Below are 22,210 nucleotides of genomic sequence, written 5' to 3' on the forward strand. Positions count from 1 at the left end.
GAATTATATGTGATGATCAGAACACAATAGTCTAAGTTGGTGAAGTAAAATATATACATAAAACTATTTTTCAGAAACTAAAAACTGATAATTGTCACGTGCGTATGTATTCACCCCCTTTGTTATGAAGCCCATAAAAAGCTCTGGTGCCACCAATTACCTTCAGAAGTCCCATAATTAGTGAAATGATGTCCACCTGTGTGCAATCTAAGTGTCACATGATCTGTCATTACATAGACACACCTCTGTGAAAGGCCCCAGAGGCTGCAACACCTAAGCAAGAGGCACCACTAACCAAACACTGCCATGAAGACCAAGGAACTCTCCAGACAAGTAAGGGACAATGTGGTTGAGAAGTACAAGTCAGGGTTAGGTTATAAAAAAATATCCAAATCTTTGATGATCCCTAGGAGCACCATCAAATCTATCATAACCAAATGGAAAGAACATGGCACAACAGCAAACCTGCCAAGAGACGGCCGCACACCAAAACTCATGGAGCGGGCAAGGAGGGCATTAATCAGAGAGGAGCACAGAGACCTAAGGTAACCCTGGAGGAGCTGCAGAGTTCCACAGCAGAGACTGGAGTATCTGTACATAGGACCACAATAAGCCGTACGCTCCATAGAGTTGGGCTTTATGGCAGAGTGGCCAGAAGAAAGACATTACTTTCAGCAAAAAACTAAATGGCACGTTTTGAGTTTGTGAAAAGGCATGTGGGAGACTCCCAAAATGTATGGAGGAAGGTGCTCTGGTCTGATGAGACTAAAATTGAACTTTTTGGGCATCAAAGAAAACGCTATGTCTGGCGCAGACCCAACACATCACATCACCCAAAGAACACCATCCCCACTGTGAAACATGGTGGTGGCAGCATCCTGCTGTGGGGATGTTTTTCAGCAGTCGGGACTGGGAAACTGGTCAGAGTTGAGGGAAAGATGGATGGTGCTTAATACAGGGATATTCCTGAGCAAAACCTGTAGCACTCTGTGTTTCGCTTGAGGCTAGGACGGAGGTTCACCTTCCAGCAGGACAATGACCCCAAACACACTGCTAAAGCAACACTTGAGTGGTTTAAGGGGAAACATGGAAATGTGTTGGAATGGCCTAGTCAAAGCCCAGACCTCAATCCAATAGAAAATCTGTGGTCAGACTTAAAGATTGCTGTTCACAAGCGCAAATCATCCAACTTGAAGGAGCTGGAGCAGTTTTGTAAGGAGGAATGGGCAAAAATCCCAGTGGTAAAATGTGGCAAGATCATAGAGACTTATCCAAAGAGACTTGGAGCTGTGATAGCCACAAAAGGTGGCTCTACAAAGTATTGACTTTAGGGGGGTGAATAGTTATGCACATTGACTTTTTCTGTTATTTTGTCCTATTTGTTGTTTGCTTCACAATAATAAAAAAAAAATCTTCAGAGTTGTGGGCGTGTTCTGTAAATTAAATGATGAGAATCCTCAAACAATCCATGTTAATTCCATGTTGTGAGGCAACAAAACATGAAAAATGCCAAGGGGGGTGAATACTTTTGCAAGGCACGGTACATGCGTAAGCTACAGAGCCCCATCAAGGCACCCCCAGTATTTTCTGTAGTCCTAACTCTAAATTATGAGAGCCTCCAAAGTGGAAGCACATGCCAGGTGAGCCTGGAGGGTCCCCACCCATCCTTAAAGGCACAGGACACCCAGTATATAGCAGCATGGCAGCAAAGGTGTCCAGTGCGTCTCCTTACCAATATTTCAACAGTACAAACAAATGGCCCCTGCCCCCACCTAGAACTGGCCTTTGCAGCAAGAAGCACATGGAAGGGCAACGCATGCAAAACAAAACCAAAGAAATACCCAGCTCAACTTACCGACCAGCCGGTAATACACATGTATTTGCAAATCTGTGAAAACAAAACCTTGTTTTTAATGCATACTGTTAGAGAGGATAATTTGGTTGGTTGCAGGCTGGTTGGTAAGTTGAGCTGGGCATTTCTTTGGTTTTGTTTTGCATGTGTTGCCCTTTCATGTGCTCCTTGCTGCGAAGGCCAATTATTCTGTTGAACTACTTTATGGACCTTGCTTTGTGGACTGGTGGGCAGTCATGTTGGAACAAGAAGGGCCATCTCCAAACTGTTCCCACAAATTTGGGAGCATGAAATTGTCCAACATGTCTTGGTATGCTGATGCCTCAAGAGTTCCCTTCCCTGGCTCAAACCCTGAAAAACAACCCCCCACCATAATCCCCCCCACACCATAATCCCCCCTCCACCAAAATGATTTGGACCAGTGCACAAAGCAAGGTCCATAAAAACATGGATGTGCGAGTTTGGGGTGAAGGAACTTGACTGGCCTGACCTCAACTCGAAAGAACACCTTTGGGATAAATTAGAGATTGCGAGCCAGGCCTTTTCGTCCGACATCAGTGCCTGACCCCACAAATGCTCTTCTGGAAGAATGATGAAACATTCCGATAGACACCCTCCTAAACCTTGTGGACGGCCTTCCCAGAAGAGTTGAAGCTGTTATAGCTGCAAAGGGGGGGGCCAACTCAATATTGACTAAGACTTGGATGTCATTAAAGTTCATGTGTGTGGGTGTCCCAATACTTTTGACAATAGAGTGTATATGAGGTATGGCATTTTAATTCCCATGGGGAAAAAAAATTGAAACACCTCGGCATTCTTCAAAAGATGGGATGAAATTTGAAGAAGATGTTCTTTCTGATCTTCTTTCTGATTCACAAGCAAGGATATTGCTGCTACTAAGATTGCACCTAAATCAACCATTTATCAGATCATCAAGAACTTCAAGAACTTCAAGGAGAGAGGTTCAATTGATGTGAAGAAGGCTTCAGGTCTCTTAAGAAAGTCCCCTACAGTTGATTCAGCTGCGGGATCGGGGCACCACCAGTGCAGAGCTTGCTCAGGAATGGCAGCAGGCAGGTGTGAGGACATCGGCACGCACAGTGAGAAGACTTTTGGAGGATGGTCTGGTGTCAAGAAGGGCAGCAAAGAAGCCACTTCTCTCCAGGAAAAACATCAGGGACAGACTGATATTCTGCAAATGGACCATGGACTGGACTGCTGAGGACTGGGGGAAAGTCATTTTCTCTGATGAATCCCCTTTCTGATTGTTTGGGGCATCCGGGAAAAAACCTTGTCCAGAGAAGAAAAGGTGAGCGCTTCCATCAGTCCTGTGTTATGCCTCCTGAGACCATTCATGTGTGGGGTTGCTTCTCAGCCAAGGAAGTGGGCTCATTCACAATTTTGCCTCAGAACACAGCGATGAATAAAGAAGGGTACAAAAACCTCCTCCGGGAGCAAATTCTCCCAACCATACAAGAACAGTTTGGTGATGAACGATGCCTTTTCCAGCATGATGGAGGACTTTGCCATAAGGCAAAAGTGATAACTAAGTGGCTTGGGGAACAAAACATCAAAATATTGGGTCCATGGCCAGGAAACTCCCCAGACCTTAATCCTATTGAGAACTTGTGGTCAATCCTCAAGAGGCGGGTGAACCAAAAAAACCCCACAAATTCTGACAAACTCCAAGCACTGATTATGGAAGAATGGGGGGTGGCCATCAGTCAGGGTGTGGCCCAGAAGTTGAGTGAGAGCATGCCGGGGGGAGTTGCGGAGGTCTTGCAAAAGAAGGGGCAACACTGCAAATATTGACTCTGCATATACTTCAGGTCATTGTCAATAAAAGCCTCTGACACTTATGGAATGCTTGTAATTATACTTCAGTATCCCATAGTAACATCTGACACGTATGATGTCATTATAGTTCAGTATCCCATAGTAAATATATATATATAGTGTAGCGCTATGTGTATGGGTAGATCAAGGTGAGATGTTAAAATCGAGCCATCTAGCAATGGCCAGAAAACAAACAAAAAATTAATTTTAATTTAAAAGGTGAATTTAAAAAAGGGGATTTAGTTACACAAATACAAAATCATATATAGAGCATAATGAAATACACCTGTGAAAAAGTGAAAACACAAACACAATATAAATCAACCTTAAATAAAGTCCATGTAAATAAGATGTGTCCTTGATGAAAATCAAAAAAGCCACCACCAACAATCTCTGAGGGTAAGTTGATGAGGGCAGCAACAGGGTGTTACTGGTGGATGAAACAGAGGAACACCAAATCCAATGTGACGTCTATGTATGTGTCAGAACCACCACCATAACATCTGAGGAGGCTTACCGGACGTAGAGGACTTGGAAAGACATACGTCTTGCAAGTCACAAAAAGCTTGTTTAGCCACCGGGGCTAGCAGGGTGAAAACATCAGGTATCCAAAACTTCAATAAGTGAGGAGGGAAGATCTGTAGGCAGCTTCAACCGTCCAGAGGTATCAGCAGACCGTCCGGATGTATAATTGGAACCATGAGAGAAAGAAGACTCACATGGCGTGATATCGTTTTAAAAAGCATGCATTTATTAAAACATTAAAAGAAAAGCACTCACATGGTAAACGATCATAAACAGCTTAAATGATATCGGACGCGGTGATCATAGGAGGTCCACCCAACATGTTTCGGCTAATCAGCCTTCATCTGGGTTTGGGGTGACATGCCTAGCGCTGTCTTTGCCTGTACGGACGCCAAGGCGCAGACAACTGTCTGCCCCTGGGTGCCCACGTCTGTTCTCAGACCCTCTGGTCCTTTATTCCATCGGCAGATTGGGTGAGATGACACCTTGGTACTTCCCATTCCAGGGGTGTTCGCCTCTCCAATCGCCACACGGTCCGTGAGATCTGAGCATGTGCGCGCGTTGCATGATGGAACTCGTAGTTCCTAGGCACCGTGCAGTGCACAGCCGTGGCTACCCCTCGTTTAGCGTCCGCACACCTGATCATCATCTGATCAGGTGTGGGGGGTATATGAGTAACCGGCCAGTCCCTCAGTTCCCATGGACGAGGGACGTGCCTGCATTCGTTCTGCACACAGCTATAAGGTAAACTTCTGCCTTTCAAAACACCCTGACTTCATGTTGTTTACATGAATTATTTATTACTCCTTTACATACTTTTTAGAACTTACTTTGGACCGGCCTCTTACTCTGGTGGTTAACACTGATTTTCTCAAGCAACACGGTGTGCTTCATGATGAATTAGGTAATAGATTCTTTTTCACTAGCCTCACCTGTGCCCAAGTACATTTTAAAGCTTCCATTTCCCTACCTTTCTGATCCTCCTTTTTTCCTTTATATTTCATATAGGATCCACTGTTATTTTTATCCCTTTTTCATCCCAGCACCGGTACTATATACCTGTGAATGTACCGCTATGAGAATCTTTTCTTACAGCAGATACCATCAAGTAAGTATAGGCATAAACTACCATATCTGGCCCCAGTTAATAACAGCAAGACCCCTAACACTATCCATTTTTCCAACTAGGCCTGCTTTAAGTGGTCTGCAGATATGGTTCTACCTTGATGTCCTTTCCTTGCTGTGTGCATACATATATCATAGGCACTTCCTGACCTTGCCTCTCTACAGCTTTTAGATATACATGTAAGTCCGCACCTTTTCCAGAGATATAGATACATTTATACCTATTTATATACATATATTTTTTGTTCTTTTTTTAATACAATGCACATATGCGCAACCCTCTATTCCTGGAATCACTACCACAGTGCATTATGACACATGACTATCTTTACATTCCTTTGCCAGGTCTACTGTATGCCCCCTGCAGGCATAATTTACGGCGCGGTCTGCCTGCTCCCCTGTGGGGATCTCCTTGGGTGGCTGTGTTCCCCCTCTCCCTCTCTTCCCTCCCGTCTTGGGCACTGACGCCCCAGGTATGTCCGCAGTTCCGTTTAGTGGTGTGGAGCTTAGGGTTGCATGAATGTCCAGCCACAGTTGCAATGTGTTATTGTTTTTACTATGCAGTGTTTGGTCAAATTAATATTTCTAACATGTGTTTTTATGTCCACCACACAGAATTTTTTATATATATCCACCCTATGAGCTCCTGTTCCCTGAAGAAGCCAATGTTTTGGCGAAACATGTAGGAAAATGAGCCCCCCCTCCTTCAACGGCCACTTGCCATCTGGCCCACTTGACCATTCTTAGGGTCACTTACAGTACATGTATCCACAAAATTTGTATAATTACTGTATGAATTGTTTATAATGTACATTGTATTTATGATAGACTATTAATAAAATTTGTAATTTTAGTATTTTTTGTTTTATCTTTTCTTCTCTAATCTTCCTGACCCTAGCACCGCTATAATCCCTTGTCCACACACCCATTTAACGTTTGATTATTTAGGGGATGAGGTGCTGTATCCTCTGGTACCATCTAGCCATCTTTACTTTTTTTGTAGATAAAAACAGTTGACACATTTCAGCCTATAAGGCCTTAGTCATAACCACATTGCAGACATGAAACTTCGAAATAAATAGTAGCTCTACAGATCACAGGCTCCGCCTATTAATTGTCTTGATTGACCGCAGGCAATTATCAAAGAAAAAAGAGAATCGGCTGCAATACATACTGGGTGATCCATGTGCATGCCCCTAATTTTCACAGACCTTGTGGTGATAATATGCACATGTATGTACACACAATATATATATATATACACACACACGCATATATTCATACACATGTTTTTTCATGTAACCTCCAATATGTAGGCTGTACCACACGTCCTTTGAGACCCCGCATAGGGGAACATTATCGTGACGTAATAGGTGGAGCCTGGGATCTTTAGAGCTACTATTTATTTCAAAGTTTCATGTCTGCAATGTGGTTATGACTAAGGCCTTATAGGCTGAAACGCGTCGACTGTTTTTATCTGCGTACTATAAAATGTGTGGCTTTTCAATAGAATTAAGATTTTTTTAAGAGCAACAACCGGAGTGCGATCATCTTTGCTACAATAATTATAAACGACCGTAGCTTGGCCGGAGGCAGAGAGGGGAAAGAACAGCTGATCCAATGTTCCCAAAGTGCCGGCATTTCTTCCATACCTAAAATGCTGCGGTGTATGGGTGCTAGCTGATGAGTAAATACTACAAATCCAGCAGTGGTGGAAACGATACGTGTAGTGTAGAAGATTTTCCAGTTTCGTCCCCCTCCTGCTGTCACAGTTTTAGGAGAGATGGATTTTGGAAAGGAGAACATGGAGGTAAGTCTAATTAGCGTATTACACTGACCTCACAGGTGGGAAGAGGTGGGCAAGCTTCCACACTATCAAAAAACGACAGAGCCTTGCCTGTTAGAGCTTTGCCCACCATTTGTCTGCTGCAGGAAGATCTGGCAGTGGAATGCAGGTATGTGTCCCTCCAGGGATCTGCACTTTATACTTGTAGGAGTTTTTTCTTTTTATTTAGAGAACAGATTGTTTTTACATCTCAGTAGACTTCAGAGTGAGCACACCATCAAAAGAAGTCAACTTTCTTTAGTTTCCTGAGTCTAATTAAACACGGAAACTAATTTGCACAGATAAAGATGGCGCTGGCAGGCCTGGCACACAGTTACAGTGGATATAAAAAGTGTACACACCCCTGTATACAGCATATATACACAGCCCTGTATACAGTATATATACAGTGCCTTGCAAAAGTATTCACCCCCTTGGTATTTTTCGTGTTTTGTTGCCTCACAACCTGGAATTCACATGGATTTTTTTGAGGATTCTCATCATTTAATTTACAGAACACGCCCACAACTTTGAAGATGTTTTTTTGTTATTGTGAAGCAAACAACAAATAGGACAAAATAACAGAAAAAGTCAATGTGCAAAACTATTCACCCCCCCTAAAGTCAATACTTTGTAGAGACACCTTTTGCGGCTATCACAGCTCCAAGTCTCTTTGGATAAGTCTCTATGAGCTTGCCACATCTCACCACTGGGATTTTTGCCCATTCCTCCTTGCAAAACTGCTCCATCTCCTTCAAGTTGGATGGTTTGCGCTTGTAAACAGCAATCTTTAAGTCTGACCACAGATTTTCTATTGGATTGAGGTCTGGGCTTTGACTAGGCCATTCCAACACATTTCCATGTTTCCCCTTAAACCACTCAAGTGTTGCTTTAGCAGTGTGTTTGGGGTCATTGTCCTGCTGGAAGGTGAACCTCCGTCCTAGCCTCAAATCACACACAGAGTGCTACAGGTTCTGCTCAAGAATATCCCTGTATTTATCACCATCCATCTTTCCCTCAACCCTGACCAGTTTCCCAGTCCGGACTGCTGAAAAACATCCCCACAGCAGGATGCTGCCACCACCATGTTTCACAGTGGGGATGGTGTTCTTTGGGTGATGTGATGTGTTGGGTTTGCGCCAGACATAGCGTTTTCTTTGATGGCCAAGAAGTTCAATTTTAGTCTCATCAGACCAGAGCACCTTCCTCCATACATTTCGGGAGTCTCCCACATGTCTTTTCCCAAACTCAAAACGTGCCATTTTGTTTTTTGCTGAAAGTAATTGGCTTTCATCTGGTCACACCGCCATAAAGCCCAACTCTATGGAGCGTACGGCTTATTGTTGTCCTATGTACAGATACTCCAGTCTCTGCTGTGGAACTCTGCAGCTCCTCCAGGGTTACCTTAGGTCTCTGTGCTCCTCTCTGATTAATGCCCTCCTTGCCCAGTCCGTGAGTTTTGGTGTGCGGCCGTCTCTTGGCAGGTTTGCTGTTGTGCCATGTTCTTTCCATTTGGTTATGATAGATTTGATGGTGCTCCTAGGGATCAGCAAAGATTTGGATATTTTCAGACCAGAGCACCTTCCTCCATACATTTTGGTCCAGACTTCCTGTGTCCCAGCTCTCTCCTCCGCAACCATCTGGAGCCCGGGAGACATTCTGGACTGTGGCAGCCTTTGAGGATGATGATTTCCTAACACAATACATGTATTCTGCCTACATCTTGTAAGTGCAATGTATCTTGTGCAATAAACTGTGTTGCTAATACTACACTTAGGTGCCGCCTCCCTCTCCCTTCCTTTTCAGTGGAGGGATTGGCAGACAAGAGTAACAGACACTGAATGGTTGGTAAGGTGGACGAGGGAGAGCCTATGTAGAGGTAAGCCAATGAGGAGGGAGTTGCAGTAGTCCAGGTGGAAGATGACCAGGGAGTGAACTAGGAGCTTTGTGGTGTCATTGGTTAGGAAGGGGCGTATTTTTGAGGTTGAGGTGGCAAGATTTGGACAGTGATTGGACATGGGGACGAAATTATTATAATTCAGAGTCCAGGATTACACCCAGAACCTTGGCATGCCACACACATCTATTAATTTCTATGGCTGCCTGTGCGTGCCGCCTGCGGTTCCTCAAGTGTTAAAAAAAATGTACCTGCAAATGTTGATGAGCCCTTATAGCAGCAACTTGAAGCTGCCACAAAGGTCCCTCATTTCGAGGTTAGGTAAAATTTGCAGTCAATGAACGGTTATTTTCCGGAGATTTTGTTTACCCATTCATCTTTCGCAGCGGGTTCACCTGGTTATGAAACGGTCGGCTTCAGCAGCTGCTTATGTTATGTAACACGGCTATTGATAATAAGGGGACAATCGAGAGCGGAGAGTGCAGACGCACCGCGGACGATTATATCATTTCACTAAGAGACAAATCAGCATAGAAAGGAGCGAATATCTGTTAGAAAATGGCGAGTGTAATACAGCCGCTAATGATGGCGCTGTGTATATTAATTGCTGATTTTGCGCGCCTCTTGTTTATAGTTTTCTCTTCATTTAAGTGCAGCCAATAATATAATGTGTTAGTAGCTCATTACTGAATGGCCAACATCTATACACTGATACAAAGTACAATGGAAATTCCTAAGAGACTTTGAGGGCCATAATGTAAACTAAAGATATCAATAATATAAAAGTCGAACAACCTTTGATTACAATATTTCTTAAAAAAAAGCATAAAATTAAATAGCAGCTGGTATACCAATCACTGTACCGGGCCGCTGTGATTGGCCTTGGTACCATGTGATTGCTGTGACCAATCACAGAGATCACAGTCACAGTAGAAATTAAGGCGGTCATTCATGAAATCTTGCTTACTGCTGTGATTGGTCGCAGCCATCACATGGTACATGTCGGCTATGATTGGCCTGGCACCATGTGATCACTGTGACAGTAGAAATTAAGGCAGTCATTCATGAAATCTTGCTTACTACTGTGATTACATGGCCGCTATGATTGGCCTGGTACCAAGTGATCACTGTGACCAATCACAGTCACAGCAGAAAGCAAGGAGGGGAAAAACAAAGGAAGCCCCACTCAGGTGGTGCTTCCTGTGTTCTTCCCCTCCTCCTTATCTTGTTTACAGAGCTGGCTTTCTCTGAAGATAGCTGCCGCCATTCACCTGAAAGCATACCTAAAGGTTCAGTTTAAAAAAACCCCCAAACATGTTATACTTACCTCCTCTGTGCAGTTCGTTTTACACAGAGTGGCCCCGATCCTCCTCTTCTGGGATCCCTCAGTGGCGATCCTGGCTCCTCCTCTTCTCGATTGCCCCGTCGGAGAAGCGCTCTCCCTCGGGGGAACCTGTGCGGGCGCGCTCCCGTGTCCTGCTGCTGCGTCCATTGACACTCAGTCAGCAGGACTCAGCTCCACCCCCGGGTCACTGAGTTTGATTGACAGCAGCGGGAGCCAATGGCTGCGCTGCTATTAATCTATCCAATCAGGACCCGAGACACCGGCTGGAGCGGGTGTGCTCATTCCCGGCTCAAGTAAGTAAGGGGTACTCTGGGGGGACTGGGGGACTACAAGAGGTTTTTCCTCTTAAAGGGGTTTACAACCCCTTTAAGAAATCACCCCTAATGGACTGATGGACTGACATGACTATTGGTTTACCACCCATCTATATGTTTACAGTTACTCCATCTTTGCGCTCACGGTTTCCCTTTCTCCACAGCAGAAAGCAAGCAAGCACTACTGTGATTGGTCGCAGCTATCACATGGTCGCTACGATTGGCCCTGGTACCATGTGATTGCTGTGACCAATCACAGCGATCACAGTCACAGTAGAAAGCAAGGCTGTCATTCATGATGCCTTGATTTCTACTATGTAATTTTTGTGATTGGTCACAGCGATCACATGGTACCAGGGCCAATCACTGCATCACAGTAGTAAGTAAGGTTTCATGAATGAAAGCTTTAAAGAGTGTTACATGGCAGTTGGTATAACAAAGTCCCTGATCCGTGGATAGTTAAAGTAGGTTGCATTTCAATAATGTTAACCTTATCAACACTCATCACTGAACTGGGACAAACCCAGCGCGTTTCGAGATATTATTTTTTTCTCTTTCTCATTGGTATGGAGGGTATAACATATGTCACCCATTGTATATAAAGAGACAGACCAGCCAAATTAAAATGACTCTAGAATGGGTTAAATTTTGCTGGTTGCAATGGAGCAACTGCATGTAGATAAGAAAAGAGCTAGCATCACAGACATGGAAAAAGGTTAAAAAAAAGCATTATAGCTAAAAATAAAAAAAGGCATATGTTAATGACTTACACTGCTTTTTCAAACTAAGGGGTGTATTTATGTTCTCCATTGAATCAACATGTAAATTCCTTCTGTTGTGAATGAGGCAAAATGTAATGTTCTCAGGGTATATTCTCTGCAGATTAATTGTTATTTATCAAAAAAAAAAAAATGTGTGGACAGGAAAAATTACGTATTATAACCACTAGATGGAGCTGAGGAGTATACTTATATCCTTTGATAGTTAGCACCATCTAGTGTCTATAATGTGGTATTTTCCCCATTCACAGATTTTTTTTTTCAATGAATAACATTCCATCTGCAGAGAACATAGCCTGGAGACATTTGATTTCCCCCTATTTGTAGCAGAACACATTTTCATGCAGCTTTAAAGGATGAAAAGCTATGCAAATTGTCACTGTCAGGGGTCTGGCTCGGAGACCAGTAGCTATAGCAGTAGAGAGATTTACACCAACCAGCAGGATAAGTGCAGCAGCAGGTCACCCTGGCAGATGATAAGGGCTCACCTGAGGCGCGGAGACTAAGCACTAACCAGTATTTACCAGAGCTCCTGATGGTGGGGATGGGTTTTCCTGCATGTTAGTACCAGGTCACGGTCCTCAGAATTGCCCCACCAGGAAGAGAGCAAGCCAGGGTCCAGTAGGAAATACCGTATAGCAGTTAGGGGTCAAGCAGAAGTGTAGTCAGTAAACAAGCAAAATGTTTGTAACACGTTGTGACAGGTTGGGATTAAGCAGAAGTGTAGTCGAGGAACAAGTCAAAGGTTGGTAACGAGTGGTGGCAGGTTTGGATAAGGCAAAAGTGTAGTCGAGGAACAAGCCAAAGGTTGGTAACAAGTGGTTGCAGGCTGGGATTAAGTAGAAGTGTAGTTGAGGAACAAGCCAAAGGTTGGTAACAAGTGGTTGCAGGCTGGGATTAAGCAGAAGTGTAGTTGAGGGACAAGCCAAAGGTTGGTAACAAGTGGTGACAGGTTGGGATTAAGCAGAAGTGTAGTCGAGGAACAAACCAAAGGTTGGTAACAAGTGGTGGCAGGTTGGGATTAAGTAGAAGTGTAGTTGAGGAACAAGCCAAAGGTTGGTAACAAGTGGTGGCAGTTTGGGATTAAGCAGAAGTGTAGTCGAGGAACAAACCAAAGGTTGGTAACAAGTGGTGGCAGGTTGGGATTAAGCGGACATGTAGTCGAGGAACAAGCCAAAGGTTGGTAACGAGTGGTGGAAGGTTGGGATTAAGCAGAAGTGTGGTTGAGGAACAAGCCAAAGGTTGGTAACGAGTGGTGGAAGGTTGGGATTAAGCAGAAGTGTAGTTGAGGAACAAGCCAAAGGTTGGTAACAAGTGGTGGCAGTTTGGGATTAAGCAGAAGTGTAGTCGAGGAACAAACCAAAGGTTGGTAACAAGTGGTGGCAGGTTGGGATTAAGCGGACATGTAGTCGAGGAACAAGCCAAAGGTTGGTAACGAGTGGTGGAAGGTTGGGATTAAGCAGAAGTGTGGTTGAGGAACAAGCCAAAGGTTGGTAACAAGTGGTGGCAGTTTGGGATTAAGCAGAAGTGTAGTCAAGGAACAAGCCAAAGGTTGGTAACGAGTGGTGGAAGGTTGGGATTAAGCAGAAGTGTGGTTGAGGAACAAGCCAAAGGTTGGTAACGAGTGGTGGAAGGTTGGGATTAAGCAGAAGTGTAGTTGAGGAACAAGGCAAAGGTTGGTAACGAGTGGTGGAAGGTTGAGATTAAGCAGAAGCGTAGTCGAGGAACAAGCCAAAGGTTGGTAACGAGTAGTAGCGGAGATATGGACGACAGCAAGAGTGACAAGTGACAAGAGCAAGATATTAACTGGAGAGAGCACAATAGTCTGGTAAACAGGAAGTGCAGAGACGTGGCTTAAATAGGAAGTTCATAGGAGGAGCAAAGGGTTCAAGGTTCAGCAGAAACAAGGCACAAGGCGGGGTTGTCCAATGGATCAGACAAAGTGCTGTCCAGCATCTCGGGTCGCTCAACAAAAAGAGACATTGCCAGACACAGCAGAGGTCGCAGGCTCAGACCCATGCCCGCTTTGCTAGCGGTTTTAACCCTTTTTTGCCCGCTAGCGGGGGTTAAAAGCGCCCCGCTAGCGGCTGAATAGTGCCGCTAAAACGACGGTAAAGCGTTGCTAAAAATAGCGGCGCTTTACCGCCAACGCCCCCAATGCCTCAGTGTGAAAGCACTCTAAATGAAATCAAGTTATGGTTTAGATCTACCTCAAATGTTTAACTAAAATAGAAATACAACAGCTGACAGCGCCCCCCACAGGAAGCATTATAGTCTGTCCTAACTGCTGTCACTGTCATTTTTGCTAGTCGGCTTGAAAATAAAAACAAAGAAAGACATTTGAAATAAAAAAAGAGACAAATATACTAAAAAATACCATCACAGGTAATAACCAAATACAAATTTCAGGATCCCACCCTTTTTGCGGCAGCGGATCCTACAATTCTCTCTTTCAGGATTTTGTAACTTTGGGAAAGATGAGTTTGCGTCGATCGGATCTCATCCTCGTATTATCACAAATCGGTCCCTACCTCATTAGAACAGCCCTGTAATAGGCTCATCTTTCTACCTGGTAAAAATGTAATCTTCAAAGAAGAGAAAAGTTAATTTCCAACGATCTGTCCCTGGGTGACACTTGAGAGACGTACATGCTTGCACAAACAGTCGGCGCAGGCAAAGGCTGAAACAATAGATGCAATTATAGCAAATTGGTAAAACAGCATGGAGAAAAAGTAATTGAAGAACAGATGAAATGTTCATCGGAAAGGCGGCAGCATCTTCAGCATCTGTTTAGGGCTTTCATACAGCTGCAGAGAGAGGAAAATCTCAGGACGATCGGTGTTCAGATGCGAGAAAAACGGAAAAAAAAAGTTGCCTCAACAAACCCGCCTCCTTAAAACAACCCGCCGAACGTGGCGGGCAACGCTCCTCAGAAAACACCGACTTCCTTGGAGCCGACTCAGAGATGTGTAATTATCTGTGCATAGGAAAAAAATTCCCATCGGGGGTGAGAATCTCCGGAGCGTAGAAAGGTATTCTCTACAGACGGCTGCTTTCCATAAAGCGTACCGAACACTATATTGCCAAAAGTATTGGGACACCTGCCTTTACACGCAGATGAAGTTTAACCCCTTAATGACCGGAAGATTTTCCCCCTTAATGACCAGGTCATTTTTTTTTTACCATAAGGCACTGCGTCGCTTTAACTGACAATTGCGCGGTCGTGCGACGTTGTACACAAATAAAAGAGACGTCCTTTTTCCCCACGAATAGAGATTTCTTTTGGTGGTATTTGATCACCTCTGCGGTTTTTTTTTTTTTTTGCGCTATAAACAAAGAAAGAGCGACAAGTTTGAAAAAAAAAAAAACACAATATTTTTTACTTTTTGCTATAATAAATATCCCCCAAAAAATATATAAAAAAACTAATTTCTTCATCAGTTTAGGCCGATACGTGTTCTTCTACATATTTTTGGTATTAAAAAAACCCACAATAAGTGTATATTGATTGGTTTGCGCAAAAGTTATCACATCTACAAAATAGGGGATACAGTTATGGCATTTTTATATATATATATATATATTTTTTTTTACTAGTAATGGCGGCAATCTGCGATTTTTAGCGGGACTGCGACATTGCAGCGGACAGATCGGACAGTATTGACACTTTTTTGGGACCACTGACATTTATACAGCGATCAGTGCTATAAAATTGCACTGATTACTGTATAAATGACACTGGCGGGGAAGGGGTTAATACTAGTGGTGATCAAGGGGTTAAATGTGTTCCCTGGGAGGTGTTTCAAACTGTGGGGGGAGGGGACTGACTGGAGGAGGAGGAGAGAAATCGCTGTTCCTAATCACTAGGAACAGCAGATCTCTCTCTCCTCCCCTGTCAGAACAGGGATCCGTCTGTTTACATTGACAGATCCTGGCTCTTGCTCTCTTTCCTGTGATCGCGGGTGGCCGGTGGACATCGCAGCCGCCTCCACAGGCATCGGGTCACCCACCGTGCAGTGGGCATGCGCTCGCGCCTGCTATGGCTCTCAAAGGAGCCGACGTACAGCTACGCCGATTCACAGGAGAGAGCCGACCTGCCGCCGTATAATGACATCCCAGTCTTAGTCCGGAGGGTTCAATATTGGGTTGGCTCCGCCCTTTGCAGCTATAACAGCTTCAACTCTTCTGGGAAGGCCGTCCACAAGGTTTAGGAGGGTGTCTATGGGAATGTTTGACCATTCTTCCAGAAGAGCGTTTGTGAGGTCAGGCGCTGATGTTGGATGAGAAGGCCTGGCTCGCAGTCTCTAATTCATCCCAAAGGAGTCCTGACCTCAACCTGATGAAGGCCAGTCAAGTTCCTCCACCCCAAACTCGCTCATCCATGTCTTTATGGACCTTACTTTGTACCCTGATGGGTAGTCTTGTTGGAACAGGAAGGGGCCGTCCCTAAACTGTTCCCAGTTTTTTTTTTAAGGAGGAACGCTGTGGTGTAAAGGGAAACTCTGATGTAAGGGGGGGGCTTCTGCTCACCAATGCCCCCCACTTACATTAAAGTTCCCAGGATTCCCAAAGCCCCCCCTTACATCAGAGTCCATAGAGCACCCCTTACTTCTGAGTCCCCCTCACCTTAGTGTACTCAGGAGAGAGAAGGGAAGGAGAGGGGAGACTTCAGTCACAGACAGTGGATGGTGAGCTCACTCACCCGAAGATTGAGGCTCAAGCATTGGCACCTTTCATCCACCATGTATCTGCCAGCTGTTGGGGCTTCAAATTTTCCACCCACGCATCTCTCTTCTGAGGCACAGCACGCCAGGGATTGGAGTGTGGGCGGGCAGACGCAGAGGGGCGGGAGGAGGAGCAGACGCTGTTGCAGCGGTTTCCGCACATCGCTGTGACCGATGACATGTCTCCCGGAGTTATTTCCGGGTTTGCTGGCTCCAGGGCTGTGATTGGCAGGAGCCGCGATGATGTCACGCGCGCGGGAGCCACCGGTCGCGGCACAGGCCCTTTAGAAGCGGCACGATCGGGCCGTTTCTAAAGTGCACATGCGCCGATGACGTCGGCACAAGCATATATGGTGAATATCTCCTAAACAATGCAAGTTTAGGAGATATTCACGGTACCTACAGGTAAGTCTTATTATAGGATCACCTGAAGGTACAAGTGGTAGTACAGAGTTTACAAGCACTTTAACAGTACCCTTCACTGGAAACACCTGAACGTCATCCTTTGGAGGGGTGTCACATAGGTTTTGGCCTAAAAGTAAAGGTCAGGTGATGGTTAAGTGACCCAAAAAACATTTGGCTATATAATATTTTTCATCCCATCTCATCATTGCTGATCACCTCCGGCCTCTTTGAGCTGCTTCCTGTCCACATGTGTGGGCTGCACATCATTGCTCTGAACCAGCTTCCAAACAGTGACAACAGGGGATTATGTTTGGCCACATTTGTCATCATGGCCGCTTGTTTTCTAAATGAGGGGTGCAAGTGAGAGAAACCATCACCTTATAACAGGAAGTGTCTGAACAAAGACTTTTATGGTAGGATAACCAAGTGTTAATGTAATGAAATCTTACCTTCTAAAATTGAAAAGGGGGGGGGGGCAGTTATCTACTCAATAAGCCTAGGGGTAGAGGAATAAACGGTATATTTACATTATTCCTCGCACCCAAAAAAAATCCAGAATATGTGGCACCGGACTCAGATCTAACTCCCATTAGCTACAGGATTAAAATTTTGATGACTTGACTTTGGCCACTGTGACAGTGTGAGGCCCGACCACTGTGAAAACTATTGGGAAAAAGGACACAGGTGTGTGTAGGGTGCAGGACTCCGGAGTATTGGTAATGTGTGGAAAAACAGTTTTTACTGCTTTCTCCAAATTTTGGTATCCCTGGTTTGGGCTCCGTAGTTTTAAGATTTCAATATGTCTTGGGAGGGAAGAAATCTCCAACCCAGCGTCTGTGTTTTGGTGAAGACCAGCAGGGTGCATGTCCAGGTGCACACAGCCCTTATAATGAAGGTCTGAGAGAAGTTTGGAGCAGTGTGGAGCCCCCTGTTAGGACGGCTGGGAGTTCCTGTTGGAGACCCTTGTGAGGTGGATTCCTTGCCCAAGGACTGGGAGATGTGGGGCAGCTGAGGTGGCCAGCAGGTCCAGGGGGCTGCAGAGGATCTGGAAGTCTTTGAAGGAAGCAAGCTGGAGGTGCTGGGAAATCCCTGTTGGGAGGCCAGTAGTGGGGCCATACAGCAAGGTGATGCAACCAAATCTGAGAGAGCCTGACTAGCCCAAAGAGTGCAGCGGTACTGCTGACAAGAAAGCCAGGTGGCTCTGTATTTTTAATTGATTGCTTTACTATGAGAAGACGATTCCCTTGCGTGGGCAACCGTTGTGTAAAGACTTTGCTTTTCATTTAAGTAAAAGTGGGCTGCCGTGCCCTTAAAACAAAGTTCAGTCTGGCACAGACTTTACTAAAAATCTACCATTGAGCTAACCAACCCCCATATGACACCACTCAGACACAAATGGGGGTATCCAATAAGTTAGGGGTCGTCTTAATCAAGAGAGAACCAATCAATTCAAAAGACCTTTTTTGAATTGATTGGCATGACAACAGAAAGAACGTGTATCGGGGAAGACCTTACCCTTCATCAGGACTAACTCTCTGGTATTCTGATATACCAGTATTTTCAATACAAGTCAACTGAGATGGTAAAGTAATCTATTCCGAGAGAGATTGTCTTCTGGAAAGCTCAACACCCATTTGAGAAACTGTATGTTTAAGCTCAAGCTCTGATGAAGGGGGAGGTCTTGACCCAAAACATGTTGGCTGCCGCTGTTCTTCACGTTGTCATGTCACTATCATCAATAAAGGATTTTGGAACTTCGAGATGATCACTTGGAGCTTTGTCTTTCCATGAATTATTCCTCACTCTGGCAAGTATCTGGCGTCACTGCGGGTTGTGTGTGTCAGGGCCTGGAACTGAGAGATTGTCTTCTGGGAAGCTCAACACCCATTTGAGAAACTGTATGTTTAAGCTCAAGCTCTGATGAAGGGGGAGGTCTTGACCCAAAACATGTTGGCTACCGCTGTTCTTCACGTTACCATGTCACTATCATCAATAAAGGATTTTGGACATTTGAGATGGTCACTTTGCGCTTTGTCTTTTTATTCCATTATTCCTCACTTAGGCAAGTATCAAATAATCAACTCATAAGTTCATAATCCTTTTTGTTGATAGTAACATGACAACAGAAAGAACGTGTTTTGGGGAAGACCTCACCCTTCATCAGGACAATCTCTCTGGTATTCTGATATACCAATAGTTTGAATACAAGTCAAAAAGATGGTAGAGTTATTCAGCCCGAGAGAGAGATTGTTTTCTGGGAGACTCTATAAAAGCCCATTTGAGTAACTGTGTTTAAGCCCAAACTCTCATGAAGGGGGAGGGAGGTCTTGACCCAAAACATGTTGGCTACTGCTGTTCTTCACGTTACCATGTCACTATCATCAATTAAGGATTTTGGACACTTAAGAAGATCGCTTGGAGCTTTGTCTTCTGATCCCATTAATCCTCACTCTGGAAAAGCATCTGGCGTTGTGTGTGTGTTTCAGGGCCTGGACTTGAACCCGGGACCTCTGCTGTGTCTGGCAATGACTCTTCTCGCTGTCCTTCCTGGAAAGCAGGACAGCACCTTTGTCTGATCCATTGGACAACTCTACCTTGTGCCTTAAAGCGGAGTTCCACCCATATTTTATACATCATGTGAATGAGTCCCTTGCTGCCAGTCTAACAACATTTGTCATTTTTTTTTACTTACTATGTGTGCTCCTTGTTGCCAGGGTGTCCTTTGCAATCTGCCTCTTCTTGGCCGCGGCGCCATACGTCATATCCTGCCACGCCTTGGCTCCTGGGAGATGTTTGTCATCATCCCCAGGAGTCAGTGGGCATCGCCGCAAGATTGCATTGCCATAACAACGGAGCGGGCACTTCCTCTGTCGCCACCCATTGTTATGGCAACAAGATAATCTTCCTACGCTATACCCTGTGTTGACTGCGCACGCGCGAGACTAGGAGGTGCATGCTGGGTAGCCAGCAGCACCTTAACCCGGAAACAAACTCCTAGTGGGCTTCACATGCCCACAGTGAAGATGGAAGCGCTCTGCAATGAAGAAATCAAACGTGTGTAAAAAAAAAAAACGGGAATTGAGCAGCGATTTAATTAATCACACATATTAAAGTATTTAATGCAGCATAACGGGTGAAAAAAAAATAATTCTGTGTGGAACTCCGCTTTAACTTCTACTCTTTGCTCCTCCCATGAACTTCCTGATTTAAGCCATTTTTTATTAGGGGGGGGGGAGACTGCTACACACAGAGAAGGTATTTTACCTTCATGCATAGAATGGATTATGAATTATATGTATAGAAACCTTGAGCCTTTTAACTATTTCTAATCCTTATGCTGCTATCATTAATAAATAGACCGGAAGGTATATTGTATTTACTTGCCATACTTTTTTTTTTTTTTTTTTACATTTTTTCAGTTGCTTCTTGGTTTTTGGCCTAGTCCAAAATGATGCCACACATCCTGGGAGTCTTAATGGGAGAAGGGTAGGGGGGCTTTCTGAGCTAAGCACACCCTCCTGTCTGCATGCTTAAAGTGGTTCTAAAATCTGAAGGTTTCCTTTTACCTTAATGCATTCTCCTCATTAATGCAAAAAACCTAAAGTGTGATGCCCCCCCCCCCCCCTCCCCCTTATACTTATCTGAGTCCTATCTCGATCCAGCGATGTGCACCAGAGCAGCGGCTCTCGCCTCCTTGGCTCCTGCTGCTGTTAATAACAGCCAGTGAGGAAGGACAGGGAGGCGGGGCCAAGCCACACTCTGTGTCACGATTCGCAGTCAGGCTCGGAGGCCAGTAGCTATAGCATTGGAGCAGCACCCGCCGACAAGCGGGACAAATATATACTATTTTTCCCGCTTGCCGACCAGCCGCCATTATAATACTGCGACAGGTTGGCACGGCTGCGCAAATCGCCGTAGGTGTACGTCGGCCACTTTAAGAGCAATAGGCGCGACACGCCGGAGCCAATGAAGGTGGCCGGTGACCACGATGTCCGCCAGCGACCCGCAATCGCTCCACAGAGAGCCAGAACAGGGATTTGTCAATGTAAACAAACAGAAACCCATTCTGTTAGGGAAGTATAGAGATCTGCTCTTCATAGTGATTAGGAACAGCGATCTCCCTCCTCCTCCAGTCAGCCCCCTCCCCCCCAGTTAGAATCACCTCCCTAGGGAACACATTTAACCCCTTGATCGCCCCCCTAGCGTTAACCCCTTCCCTGCCAGTGACATTTATAAAGTAATCAGTGGCTATTTTTAGCTCTGATCAAGGTATAAATATCACTGGTCCCGAAAAAAAAGTGTCAAAAGTGTTCTGTCCGCCGCAATGTCGCAGTTCCGCTAAAAATCGCAGATCACCGCCATTATTAGTAAAAAATAAATAATAAAAATGCCAGAAATCTCTCCCCTATTTTGTAGACACTAAAACTTTTTGTGCAAATCAATCAATATACGTTTATTGGGATTTTTTTTTTTTACCAAAAATATGTAGAAGAATACGTATCGGCCTAAACTGATGAAGACATATTTTTGGGATATTTATTATAGCAAAAAGTAAAAAATATTGCTTTATTTTTTTTTTTAATGGTTGCTCTTTTTTTGTTTATAGCGCAAAAAATAAACACCGCAGAGGTGATCAAATACCACTAAAAGAAATCTCTATTTGTGGGGGAAAAAAAGTACGTCCATTTTGTTTGGGTACAACGTCGCATGACCGCGCAATTGTCAGTTAAAGCAGCGCCGTGACGTATGGTAAAAAATGGCCTGGTCATTAAGGGGGCAAATCCTTCCGGTCCTTAAGTGGTTAAAAAATTAATGAATTCATTTTAAAAAATGCTGGTTGGTTCAAAAGCAATTTCTCAGTCAAATAAAGTGTGGAGACATGGATGGATGGATGGATGGAGACATGGATGGATGGATGGAGACATGGATGGATGGAGACATGGATGGATGGAGACATGGATGGATGGAGACATGGATGGATGGATGGAGACATGGATGGATGGAGACATGGATGGATGGAGACATGGGTGGATAGATAGATGGAGACATGGATGGATGGATGGATGAAGACATGGATACATGGATGGATGGATGGAGACATGGATGGATGGATGGAGACATGGATGGATGGATGGAGACATGGATGGATGGATGGATGGATGGAGACATGGATGGATGAGGACATGGAGGGATGGATGGATGGAGACATGGATGGATGGATGGAGGGATGGATGGAGACATGGATGGATGGAGACATGGATGGAGGGAGACATGGATGGATGGATGGAGACATGGATGGATGGATGGAGGGATGGAGACCTGGATGGATGGTGACATGGATGGATGGAGACATGGATGGATGGAGACATGGATGGATGGAGACGTGGATGGATGGAGACATGGATGGATGGAGACATGGATGGATGGATGGAGACATGGATGGATGGATAGATAGATGGAGACATGGATGGATGGATGGAGACATGGAGACATGGGTGGATGGAGACATGGAGGGATGGATGGAGACATGGATGGATGGAGACATGGGTGGATGGAGACATGGGTGGATGGATGGAGACGTGG

General features: G+C 44.8%; 1 protein-coding gene across 6 annotated transcripts in view; it reads right to left on the bottom strand.

Moving 5' to 3' along the window:
- The window catches only part of LOC141105525 (NACHT domain- and WD repeat-containing protein 1-like), a 129,442-nt gene that overhangs the window by 15,927 nt on the left and 91,305 nt on the right, over positions 1-22,210 (bottom strand). The window lies entirely within an intron of this gene.

The sequence above is a fragment of the Aquarana catesbeiana genome, linkage group LG08, assembly GCF_042186555.1.
Source record: "Aquarana catesbeiana isolate 2022-GZ linkage group LG08, ASM4218655v1, whole genome shotgun sequence".
Classification (NCBI taxonomy): domain Eukaryota; kingdom Metazoa; phylum Chordata; class Amphibia; order Anura; family Ranidae; genus Aquarana; species Aquarana catesbeiana.